This window comes from Choloepus didactylus, chromosome 6 (genome assembly GCF_015220235.1).
Source record: "Choloepus didactylus isolate mChoDid1 chromosome 6, mChoDid1.pri, whole genome shotgun sequence".
In the NCBI taxonomy this organism is placed as follows: Eukaryota; Metazoa; Chordata; class Mammalia; order Pilosa; family Megalonychidae; genus Choloepus; species Choloepus didactylus.
In genome coordinates, this window is record NC_051312.1 from 42,655,147 (window position 1) to 42,669,278 (window position 14,132).

The following is a 14,132-nucleotide window of genomic DNA, read 5'->3' on the forward strand; positions in this document are numbered from 1 at the left end:
TAATCTCTACATTTCCCCTAAAAATGCAGTATTGCTTTTTGGCTTACTATTTTGGTACGCAGAGGAAGTCCTAGTGGCTTCTTTTTGCCCTTTCCTACCATAACAACCCTTCTTCCAGAGGTCAGGGAACCAACGTAGGGATTCTACCAGTTGTTGAGTATGTCTGTTCACCTTATTCATTCGGGAACTGGGGAAATAACCACAGAATGGGTTTGGAGCCACACTGGACACTGTGATATGGACCTGACTTCAATCTCCATTGATCACTAGACCTCCAAAAACCTCTACTCTGACTGACTAGTGGACCACAGTGATGTTTGAGTTTCCAGATATTAGTGTCAGTTCAGAGCCAATGTTTAGCAGTCCTCCAAAAGTCTGACTATTTTCCTTTTTCCAATACACAGTCACCCTCACAAACGAATGTAGGTCCGTTTAGGGGAGACTTGGAGATAGAATAACAGTATAAAATTCAGTAGGCATAGCTGGTCCTGCCCCAGGGGGTTCTGGGTCTGTAAACTGGCTCAAGTCTAGAATTTGATTGAGGGGCTATGACTCTTGTTTTTGTGATTCAAATTAGACTTATTTCCTAGACCTAGAACCCCATCTACTTATACAAAGAAGTAAGAATTTACTATACTATCTATTTCTTTTCTAGGGACACCGTGATCAATTAGCCAATAACATGTATCTCTGTGAGTCATACTATTCCAGTTACCGCTTTGATTCCATTGTCCATTATAGCAGCCATGCTACTTAGCCTTTGGCTATTAAGTCCCATCACCTGGCCCCTGTCACTCCAGGAACCCCATATCCTGCAATGAATTGGGATCTCTCTTCACTAGTAGTAATTCCCTGAAGGTTTCAGGTCATTAATGCAGCTTTATGTTCATCCTTTTATTTCCCTGTTATCTCTAATATATATCTGAACAATCAGCCAATTCTGTCAAACTCCTTAGTCTGACTGAAATGTTCATAGGTAGCAAATACACGATCACCCAGAATCTTGCCTTCTATAGGCATTTGATTAGAAGTATCCACTGACAATATTTTGTATATGTCTATTTGCACACCATGCCATGGACTTCCAGTGCCCTCTTTACCACTGGCAATAGAGTCTTTAGTGCCTGAAAATATAATTAGATTTGAGAACAAATTCCAGAAAACCCAGAATAAATTCAGAAAACCCAGAACAAATTCAGAAAACTTTACCTTAAAATTCTGTTCCTCTGGAGCCATTTCTGGTTCCGAATCCAAATTTGGAATTCAGAATTCAACCAGAAAAGCAGAACCAAAAGGAGAAATTATATATATATATATATATATATATATATATATATATATATATGGCATGCAATTGGCTGTACATGATTGTGGGGGCTGGCTAGGAAAGTCCAATATCCACAAAGCAGGTGGTCAGGAAGGTCAGGCTGGATATCTTAGGAACAGGTTGAAGCTGCCATCCATAAGCAGAATTTCTTCTTCCTCAGAGAAGAATCAGCTTTGTTTTTAAGGCCTTTCAACTGATTGAATCAGGCTTACCCAGATTATCTAGGATAAGCACCCTTATTTAAACTCAACTAATTATGGACTTTAATCACATCTATAAATTCCTGCCTTCACAGAAACACATAGATTAGTACTTGATTGAATAATGGAAACTGTGCCTGGCCAAGTTGGTACATCAAAAGATCATCAGAATGGAATTACATGTACTGAGGTAGGAAGATTGAGGAAGGAACAGAATAGAAAAAGTTCCATGGATTTGTTTCTGGATATGCTAAATTTGATATGCCTATTAGAAACCCAAATGAATTTATCAAGGAGATAACTGGATATACATGTCTTAATTTGAAGGGACTGAAGAAATACATTTGAGACCATTTTAACATCATAAGACTGGATGAGAGCACTAAGGGAGTGCGCCCTGGGGCACTTTATTGCTAACACATTTGAGAGATGAATGATGAACCATCAAAGACTAAAAAGGGGAAAACCAATGAGGATGAAGCAGGCACAGGAAAATGTGACACATTGGAATCCAAGTGAAGAAAGTATTTTAAGGGTGATAGAAAACTGCAGATTGCTCAAACAAAATGAGGAATGAGGCCTGAACATTCGATTCAAAAATGTAAATGTTCTTTGGTGATCATGTCAAGGTCTTATGATAAAGGCATGACGGGATTAGTCTAATGGATGCCTAATAGATGGTCCAGCCAAGTCTATGAATGTTTGGGCATTCCTAGGTGGTGGAGAAGAAGGCAGTTGAGATCTGGGACTCCATTTCTGCTAACAGTCAAGTAGAAGACAGTCTTATCAAGAACATATGGAGCTTTTAAGACTCCAAGGGATGGAGGCATGAAGGCCAGGAAAAGCCAAGATGGTTTGTACTCAATATCCTCTGAAGTGATAAATAGGTTATATGTGTATCTAATAGGGAAATAATATTTGCTTTGTTTTAATGATTCCATTACACATCTTAAAAGAATTGAAAAAATTCTTGGGTGCTATGATATCAAACAATAATTATCAAATACTTTGTAGAATGTCTCTAAAATAATTTTCTTAAAAAAAATAAACCAAGTGACTGCAACAGACATTCTGTATTTATTCATAAATGAAAACAGCTCTGTGAACTTTGTTATCGGCTTGCTTAATGCAATGGTTCAAGATAAGGAACCCATCAGGGCCTGGAGCAGAGAATTCAATAGGAGTACAAGATAAAGGCAAGTTGTGTGTGTATGTGTCCTTGTGTGTCCGTATGTGTGTATCTGGGCTTGTTTTTCTTCTTTATAATCAGGTGTTAATTCAGATTTAAGCTATGTAAGGCCTTGAAATAATTTGGAAAAAAGATAAGATGTCCTGAATTTTCTCAAAGGCATTAGGTCTATTTTTTTTTTCATTTTTTAGAAGTAAACTTCTTGCAAAATAAAACTGCCTATTTAACATAATTAAGAAAAGTAAACAAACCTTAGATGGCCCCAGAAAACACTTACTGAGCTGAAAGGGTGATTCATGTTCCACTTTGAGCAGTGTGTGGTTGGTTATCAGCTGAACCAGCTGGGATGTTTTTTAAGGGAGACTTAGGTCTGTTTCCTTCTGCACTAATGGGACCTATGTAAAGAACTGGCAATACCATCAAGGTCTCCAAAAACTCCAAAGTTCACAGAAGACAGGTGGACTTGTTTCAAGGTCAGTGGGGTTGATGGCCATGGAGCCATTAACTTTATTAAACTTTATTAAAGTTTAACTCATTATTTTAAATGGATGCACTGCATTTCATCAAGTAAGTGAAATAAAATGCTTCCTCACTCTACTGTGGTTGAATGTTTAGGTTATTTCCCTTTTTTAAAAGAGCATTTTAAAAGGACTCCACTCAAGCTATTCAATAGAGATAACACCACCTTGTTGACTCTGATGTGCTAAACAAGATGCCAAATTTTCCAGCTAATTTAATAGATAGCACTATCCTAATCTCACAGCATGAGAATGCAGATTAATTTGATGCCAAATGAAGCATGGGAGAAGGGGGCACCTTCAGCCAAACAAATGGAAGCTTTTGTTTAAGTTTATAGAGGCTGTTTTCAATAAATATTTCCACATTCCTTTAAGTAAATTTCCATCTGCCATCCAAAAAGACCTCAGATATGCAAGGGCACAGGTTGCTATACCAGTTGCAAAAATATGCTTCCAGGGTCCTTTTTCCCCTCTGCCAGGTCTTTTTTTGCCAATAGGAGTAAGTGACTCGATAACCTTTATTTTTTGTCACAAGGATCACGTTCATAACAAATTCAGACTCTTGGGGTAGCTGTTAACTGAAGTTTCTGCAGAAATATTGCTGACGTAGCTCAGTGCCTGGGGCTCTTGCATCACCCAGGGCAAGGAAGAGTGAGTTCCAAGGCAGTTTTTTTTTTTTTTTAGCCCTGTCCCTTCCTTGTGATCCCGAGGTTCTTTCCTACTAATTTTGAACAGGGGTTTTAATCTGAAGTGAAATTTTGGTATTGTATTGTGGTACTTTTGCTTAATTTAACTTTCCTACGGAAATATGTGAGAACTTAATATACTAATTTCACTTTCACACTGCTGTAAGCATCTGATCAAATTAGACAATACAAGTTCAAACTAGTGAATTGAAAACATAGCGATTGGCTTTTCTACTAAATTGTCAGGTTGTTTCCACGAGTTAAACATGGGAAAAGGTGTTCTGACTTCCCAGAAATGAGACATGCATGATTTTTGTTCTCACTTTCAGGATAACTGTAAAGAGCTGATATTCTAATTTATGCCTAGAGTTGCAAAAAAAGTAACCCAAGTTTAAAGATTTTTGACAGATCAAAGACAGCTGCAAAACTGAAGAGGTTAGAAAAAAATAAAGGAGCTGTCTAATAATATCTTGGAAAGCCCAGATTCCTGTCTTTTCCATTGCACCTGAAATAAATAAATCCATCTAAAATTAAAATCCTAGAAAGAGCGTATTGTTAGCACGCCTCTTCTAATAAAACAGTATTGGTGTCATCTGAGCCTTCCCAAAGAGCATCTTTCCCTCCACACCGGCCATAGATATTTCCTGACAATGTCCTTACCAGAGGTCACTGAGAAAAGCACATGACTTTATGAAAACAATAATAGTCACTAAAATATTAGCAGCCATTATTTCTGCCCTGTGAGTTTGTAAGCAATTTTTATTTTCTCCTTACTATTCCTCCTTACTATTTGTCAAGTTTTGTCAGTGGGACTGTATTACACTTTTGGTTGGACATATAAATGTTCTTAAAAGCAAAATAAAAAAGTGCCTGTATTAATCATGCCTTGAATTGTGCAAACTCATAAAAGAAGGAGAATATTCTTTGAGATTAGATATTGCATAGTAAAATATACATATATATTGAGATTATAGTACAAATTACACACTGTTGGCTCTAAAGATGAAAAGATGAAGACATGGCACCTACCTCAAAAAAAACAAGTCTAGTAACCCTCATTCAACTTTTCTCCTACCATTTCTTCTCTTGCTATTAATGCCACACCATTCACTAATATGTCAAATTTCTGAACTCCAATCATTTATATTTCTTAAACCCATTCCATGAATCCAATCTGCGATTATGTCATATTTATTCTCCTTGCATAATTTTTCACATGCTTCCTCTTTACTTTATCCCTAGTTTATTCATACCCTATTAATTATTGCTATAATTTTCCAATCATAAAATATTTCAACTAAAAATATCTAAGAGAATTTTATATCTCTATTCCAGTGTCTTTCTGGGTGAAAATAATTCACCAAAATTAACTATCTTGCCTCCACCTAATGAATGCCAAAACCAAGGACTTAAACCATTCCTCGTGACTCCATATCCAGTCATTTGTCTATACCATCATGCCCAGCATGTAGAATAATTACACCACATTAAACTGTTTTATAGTTAACAGTACAATTACAAAAATATACTTTCATCAACTGTAACTAATGTACCACATCAATACAAGTTGTTAATAATAGGATTGTGTAGAGGAATCCTGTGTTTTATGCATATTGCTCTGAAAACCCACCACTTCTCTGATAAATAAAATTTTAAAATTATTTTTTTTAATTAAATTCATTGAAGTTTTAAAAACTATAGATTATTTACACTTCTGTTCTAGGTTATATTCAGATTATTCATTTTCAAAACATACTCTGTTTTCCTGTTTATATAACTTGTTCAGACTCTCCTCTCTAATTGAAATGCCTTTGGATCCACCATGTTATCTTCCACTATACAGTCATCACTCAACCTTCAAGATGCAGATCAAATACCACCTCATCCTTGAAGATTTCCAGAATTCTCCTGGCTGAAAAAACTATCTTGTGAACTTTCACAGAAATTTTCTTTACCTATCTTACACACCTTTAAGATCCTACCTGGGCTGGAGGTATTTTTTTATCTCTTCTGTCTACCAATATTCTTTAAGTATTTTAATGGCTGAACAGTATATTACTAAACTTGTACTTCTAAGTCCCTCATAAGGAGGGAAGCATTATAAAACTAGATTGTTCAATTTTAAGGCATAAGACAGCCTGACTGGCAGCAACATCTTCATATTTGATTATCCCAGTTGGGAACAGTAAATGCATAACAAGCACTTGGAGATACATACAAAGGTAAGGAAATCAAAAGACAGAAAAAAATGCCCAGGGTGAACAGATGTAGCTTGTTCACATCGACTGTCACTCAGTAATACCTGGGCCACACATACTCTTGTCAGAAATATAACAGGCAACACACCTGCCTTTCTTGTCTCCAGCTGAAATTGACAGTTCTTCTGCATTCTCTAGCCTCCATCCACAGGAATCCAAAACCGATTGATACAGCTGCTCCTAATCCTATAGTTTAAGGAATTGATGATCATGTCTTGGGGTCACTAAGGCACTTCTGTGCTGCTCTCCAATGACAAACTCCATGAGTTACAGACAATGATTATAGATGATACCTTTCAGAAATGGAAATAGGCCCGTGAAGCCACTGCTGCGGCAAAACACACATGAATTTTATAGGTCAGTTTTCCCCATTTCTTGAATTAATGAAATCTGAGAAGTCAATATTTCCTATTTCAGAGAAACTACCTAGAGAAAGTTTTATGCAGCATATAACGAACTGCACCCATGGTATTCTTGTCAAAATCCTGCAAAGGGATCTAACCACAAACATCCAGATCTGAGGGGTATCTGCTGAAAACTATATGCAGAACAGTTCAAATATGTTGATCTAGGGATGTTCAGCAGGAACAAAAATTCTGAATCTAGTTTCAACATTTTAAGTAACTGGATCACTCCATATGTTTTCTCTTTAAATATATATATATATATATATATATATATATATATATATATATATATACACAGACACACACACACATACATGGGGAGAGAAGGAGAGAGAGACAGAGAGAAAGAGAGAGATGAGAGACAGAGAGAGACTGATAGATCAGATACCTGAAGATAAACAGAAAAAGGGCCAGGATAAGAATAACAGAGGCACAGCCTAACATATAAATCTGTCATTTTGCTGAAATGAGAAGCAGTGACAGTTCTCAGAGTTGGTTATTTCCAAGGGTTTATATTTATAATCTATCCCCTATCTACATAAAGTCCCTTGCCTCAAGAGATTACCCATGAGCAGGACATGTCCCCTTTAAGCCCTTTTAAGGAGCTCTGGAGGACAAGGTGATTGTTTCTCACTGTGCCTCTTCTCATTGATTTGTTTCAGAAAATATATCAAAAATATTACAAAGTAGATTTACTTGACTATAAGATTTCTTCCCAATTAACTTTGCTATATGCACATGGGAATAAAAAATAATAATTATTTGTAATAAAGAGGTCTTTGCAGGGCAAAACAATCCCTCAATTTTAAATACATGAATATCAGCCAAATTTACCTTTTCTTCCCATGCTGGGATAAACATAGTTTGAGGCAAGGAATTGAAATTTTCAGTTTGCACTGTAGTTTCTGTTAATGATTTAAAATGATTGAAACATAAGCCAAAGTATGAAATATACACAATAATGATAATGTTACACCTCTTAGATTCTATCTTTTGAACAACTCCCCTGTCTGAGATTTCTATGAATGGTGGGAGGAGGGAAACCTAAAGAAACAGATTAGAGAGGATCTAAATGAGCAAACCATGACTGCTTCATAAAATGTAGGTTCTGTAGAAGAAAATGAAAATCTAGTTTCGTGGCAAGATAACAGTGATGGTAGCTGAAGACTTTGGAACTTGCGGCATAATTTAATTTACTATTGGTAATGAGAAAAGGTCAAAAGTAAAAGAAAAAAAAACAAGCCAGTTTTGCTTTGGAGGAAAGAAAGGCTTCTAACTACAAAAAGATGCTTATTAAAAATCCCTTCTTGTTAAATTCAAAGTGCTGATTTTCTTAAAGAATTATTCCATGGGTTTTGGCCACAATCTTACATCTAATGGATTTTGATTCATAAATGCTACTTAAAGATAGACTCAAAATATCTACCTTTGATAAGTGTCCCATCATATGAACAAAAGGCCTTCAAAGATTAACATTCACTGGTGGGGATTTTCTACAAATTCATCCAAAGCACCACTCTAATCCCAATTATTTTTCTTGGCTAATAAAATAAATAAAATATAAGGCCTTGCCCTCCCTATGGTTGTGCCTAAGAGCCTCCTCCCGAATGCCTCTTTGTTGCTCAGATGTGGCCCTGTCTCTCTAGCTAAGCCAACTTGAAAGGTGAAATCACTGCCCTCCCCCCTACGTGGGATCAGACACCCAGGGGAGTGAATCTCCCTGGCAACGTGGAATACGACTCCCGGGGAGGAATGTAGACCTGGCATCGTGGGACGGAGAACATCTTCTTGACCAAAAGGGGGATGTGAAAGGAAATGAAATAAGCTTCAGTGGCAGAGAGATTCCAAAAGGAGCCGAGAGGTCACTCTGGTGGGCACTCTTATGCACACTTTAGACAACCTTTTTTAGGTTCTAAAGAATTGGGGTAGCTGGTGGTGGATACCTGAAACTATCAAACTACAACCCAGAACCCATGAATCTCGAAAACAATTGTATAAAAATGTAGCTTATGAGGGGTGACAATGGGATTGGGAAAGCCATAAGGACCACACTCCACTTTGTCTAGTTTAGGGATGGATGAGTAGAAAAATAGGGGAAGGAAGCAAACAGACAAAGGTACCCAGTGTTCTTTTTTACTTCAATTGCTCTTTTTCACTCTAATTATTATTCTTGTTATTTTTGTGTGTGTGCTAATGAAGGTGTCAGGGATTGATTTGGGTGATGAATGTACCACTATGTAATGGTACTGTAAACAATTGGAAGTACGATTTGTTTTGTATGACTGCGTGGTATGTGAATATATCTCAATAAAATGAAGATTAAAAAAAAAATGTAAAACAGTGAAACAGAATGCATACTGAGAAGTGTAATTTAAAAAAAAAAAGAGTAAATGATGAGATTTTTTTATTTTGTTTTCCTCAAATTTAAGCACAGTTTAATTCTGGACTGAATTTTGGGTTTTTTTTTTTTTTAAGAATTCCTTGCCCATCATCCTTAATTTTTTTTTCTTCTTTTCCTCATTATCTTAATAAATGCTTTTCATGCACTAGAATAAAAAAAATATATATATATAAGGCCTTGCTGTGCTCAATGGCACAGATTAAACACCAAGGATTAGGATTTAAATGAGTGAACAGTCAAAACAGGCAACCTGTCAAAGATTTACAATCTTGGTAAGAGACTTGGGCATATTAGCAGTGAAACAGACTGGATACAAGTTTTAAAAAATATTAATACTTGATTTTCCTCCATAATAATAACATTTATGAATTTATAAATCTATAAGAATCTCTGTGAGAGTAAAGCAATCACTGGGACAACAGAGCCACACGTTTAAATTTCCGTGTGTGAAGACAAGCAACTGTACTCTTAATTTATTTTCAATTTTATTGCAAGCACAATTTTCAGAGTTCAGTAAAACTGCTATTCAACTCGCATATAGACAGGTTTAGGTACAAGTTAACTGAATTTCATGGCTAACGTAGGATTGGCTAAGGTGTTTGGTTTTTTGAAGCTATAAATACTGTAAAGTTTTTAGCTTATTTCCCATCCTTAGTCGAAGAATACAATAATGCTAATAATTATAATAATGATAATAATAAGCTTAATTATTCTTGAATGACCCTTGGAGGTACATCATCTCAAATGTATTTTTATACTCCCAGAATGTAATTTTGTACATAGAAAACATAGAATATTACTATTTTTCTGTTTTATCTAAGTCATTCTCCTTAGAAATACTAGTTTTCTTCCTTTTGTAAACTAAATTTTTTACATCAGTTTGTTTTCTTATTATGTTCCACTTTTTATTTTGAAAGTAGAATTTAGTAATTAAAAGTTGTTGTTAGTTGACTTTAAATTAGTTAAAGGTCTACTAGATGATCCCCTCAAAAGATACAATACAATCAGTGGCATAAACAAAGAATTTAGGAACTTTGTGAGAAAATATTTTATTTCAAATGACCTAAAAGAATACCTTGAGTTGAATACTTCTTCTGCTATCAGGGTACAAATTAAATTAGGAACAAAGTAGATCTGGACAGTTTCATTCCATCATTGCAAGTAGTTTCCTGAAAGAGGCAACACTGTAGCCTTCACACTAGGGTCTGAGAAGATTCACCCTGAGTAGCTGAATCCACTCAAAAGGACAAAAAACAAAATTAAGTTAAAAAAACTTGCAAAGAACTGATAACATCTTTATAAGTCTTCACTTTTATATCAGGAGCAATGAAAAGTTGACCATTGTCAATGTTTCTAATCAGCATTGTACTAGGTATCTCCCAATATGTCATGACACAAAAAACTTTTTTTAAAAAGATATGATTTGGAAAGTAAGAAATGAAACTGTCATCTATCCCAGGCTACAAACACCTACCTAGAAAATCCAAATACATAAACAATTAAACTAGTAAGAGAAATCAGTAATTTTACCAAATATGAATTAGTGCACAAAAATCAAAAGTATCCCTATACATCAACAATTAGAAATATAGAAATTTAAAATGCCTTAGACAGTAACAATTAAAATTATAGAGCATCTAGCATCTAATGAAAGGTAAGACTTCGGCAAGCAAAATTATAAAATTATTAGACATTTATTAAAAAACATAAAATAAAACCTAAATAACTAGAGAGCTATGCCAAACACACAGACTAAGAAATGGAGTGTCATAACACTCTATTGACCCTTGAAAAGTTGAAGTATAAATACAAAGCAATTAAAATCAAAATGCCCACTGAAAAGTAAATGATAATTATAGCCAAAACACTCCTAAAGAAGATCCATGTGGATAGCTTGGCTTCTCAACTACCAGGAATTACTATGGAGCTATAATAATGTCAGTGTGCAGGTGGGCCAGGGGCAGACAAATAAAACAAAGGATGAGAAGAGGGACCATATGCATAATAGATAGTGCTGGAACAAGTGATTATTCACATAGACAAAAATAATGTTATGTTCCCTACCACATACCACACACAAAAATAAATTCCACATCACCTAAAACCTGAATTATGTATTTGAATGTGGTTAAAGGTGGGGTTTTAGGTCATATACATTAGTAGAATTTAAAAACAAAATGGGACTGTACAACACAGTGAACCCTAATGTAAACCATGGACTATAGTTAATAGTACAATTATAATAATATTTCATCAATTGTAACAAATGTATTACACTAATGCAAGGTGTTAATAGGGGGATTTATGGGGACTCTATTTTCTGCATTTTTTTTTCTATAAACCTAAAACTTTAAAAAAAAAAAAAAACTAAATTTGAAATGCAATTCATTTAAACTTTTAGAACAAAATTTAGACCTTGAGTAGTAAAGGATCTCTTAAGAGAAATTTTTTATCCTTAAGGAAAAAAACTTGACAAATTTGACTATAATTCAAAAATTTCTGTATAAAAACCATTAAAACTCAAGTAGATGGGGAGAAGATTTACAATGCTTATTAGCATAAACAGTCTCCAGAATATAGCTAAAAATTCTTGAAATCTATATGAAATAAAAACAACAGAAAGATAGATTAAAGATATGAAGTGGTAAGTCACTAAAAAGTAAAGCTGAAATGGTCAACATATGAAAAGGTGTTCCACCTGAATAATAAACAGGAAAATTCAAATTTTAAGACAACATAGTGAAAACTATTTCATACCTGTTATATTGTCAAAGATTTCTAATGTATAATTTGGAAAACAATTCAGAAATATCCAATAAAGTTGACGAAGAACCTAATTTATGACTCAGCAAATCCACTTCTAGAAATTTACTCTAAAGAAATATTCACACATTTTCAGAAGGAGACACAGGCAAAAAGTATAATTATAAGACTGTGTGTAATTGTGAAAAAAGTAAGGAAATGACCATATTCTGTATGAGCAATTCTTTGTATAATAATATCCACTAAAATGAGTTACATTTCCATGTATAAATTTGGATAGACCTTAAAAACATAATATTGATGAAAAAGCATTCAGAAAATAAGTTCAGAATGACATCATTTGTATAAAAATTTAAAACACACAAATCTCTAATATAATTTTTATGAACGTAGTTTGTGTCACATTTCATTATTTGTCTTCCCCATATTTGTTTTCTCCTTCTTCCTTACTGAAGTTTTCAATTTGGTTCAGAGTGGTAGGGTTTACAATTAAAAATGCCCACCACTCAAGACTCCTGTGCAACCCGGGGTGGCCACATGGTCAGGTACAGACTAGAAGAGGTACAAAGAAGTCGATTGGTAGAAATTCTGGGTTAGACTTTCTTATTCTGATAAAAGGTGCAGGCTTTGTTACCACATGACTTTTTCCTGTCACCCCCACTCTATTCCCAAATGTCCCTCTCTGGAACACAGATGCAATGCCCAAAGGCAACTATGTTCTTTCTGAGCGTGTACAAAAGCTGAATGCTAAAGTCGACAGAGCAGGATGCTGGAAGGTGTCTCTGGGTTAACATCTGAAGGTCACTGATCTGCAGTCAGGTTCCCTTCAGGGACTTCTATGCCCTTAGAACATGTCCTTCTTAGATGTGCCATCAGAGGTACACATGACTGTTTTGTTGTTTTGATTCCTAACAAATTTCATAAATGCAGAAACAAGAGAAAAAAAAAATGGACACTACAGTCTGGGGAGTTAGGGTGTTTGTCTTCACTGTAATCTGTACCTACCTTCCTCCAAAAGAATATAAAATAAGATAAAATTTACCCTCCCCTCCCCTTTCAAGCAGAGTGACAGGCCTACACACTTTTGATACAGAAATTCTGGAGCTACTACGAAGACAAAGAAGGTAGCGGGAGATTGTGGGAAAGAGCATTCAGCAGGAGGTATGGAGGGAAATGGGAAGTAACTTATGGATTCCATCAGTGAGAAAAATTCTAGTTTATGCTAAACAACAACAACAACAAAAAAACATTCTGCAAGGAGCATATGTTAGTTGCTAGTTGATAGAGGAAATGGCTTCAAACTTCATTCCTACCTCTATTTCATTGTCTATTCCTCAGCAATTATAACTCCAGTAATTAAAATATGTATATAGCCCGATTGCAGCCTGTTTCTGATATAGACTTGGAATGACATACTGGAGCTGCAAAATTACATGACTGTTAAACAGAAGAAAACAGAAGTTTTGTTTGGTTTCATTTTGTTTTTTTTTAAAACAGACATAGTATTATGAACCCTGATCCTTGCCTTGGGATGGGTTCTCTGGAATCTGATGCTGAACAGGAGTATGACGTGCAGAAGACAGAATATTTACCAGGGATCAATACCTGTGGAAGGGGAGGAAGGAGGCAGGATTGGAAAGATGTGATGCAAGCCCAACAAAGCCTCTGCCAAGCCAGCAGGGAGTGCTGGAGTTATATGTCTCATCTATGTTGAAGCGCAGTGGGCTGAAAACGGGCTGGCCTCTATCCCCCCCGACCATGATCCTCCATTGGATGTTGGCTGCCTGGGAAGAGCACGTTCCCGGTGAGGCAGATTTCTGAAGCTGAGGTGAATGCTGAAGGACCATCCTCCCAGCAGCTGGGAAACACATCCTTCCTTGAAGAGGGGATATGGGCAGTGGATCTCCAGATCACCTCAATCCTTGTCCAACTCTACTATTAAATACCTGTGAGCTTTTGGAGAAGCCACTTAATAATGTGTGCCTCAGTTTCTTCATTTATTAAATGGGGTGGCTAAACCTAGTGATTTTTAAGGTCCATAGAAACTTTAAAATCATTTTATACTCAAGATTTTGTAGTAGGGAAGGTATATCAACTTTTTATTTACCACCATACCCTTTGCCAAAATGCATCTACAAAGAATTTTGTCTTCTATTAGAGGAATTACCATTCCATTTCTTTAAAATCATGAATTTGGAAAAAAAAAAAAAAAAACTTAGGGATAATGGCACTGGTAGTAATAACAAAAACAGGAATAATAATAACAATAATAATAATGGCTGCCATTTATTAAGCCTTTTCTACAAGACTGGCATTGTGCTAAACACTCTAATTATCTCCTCTTATTTAATCTTCACAACGCCAATACACAGTATCTTGTCTC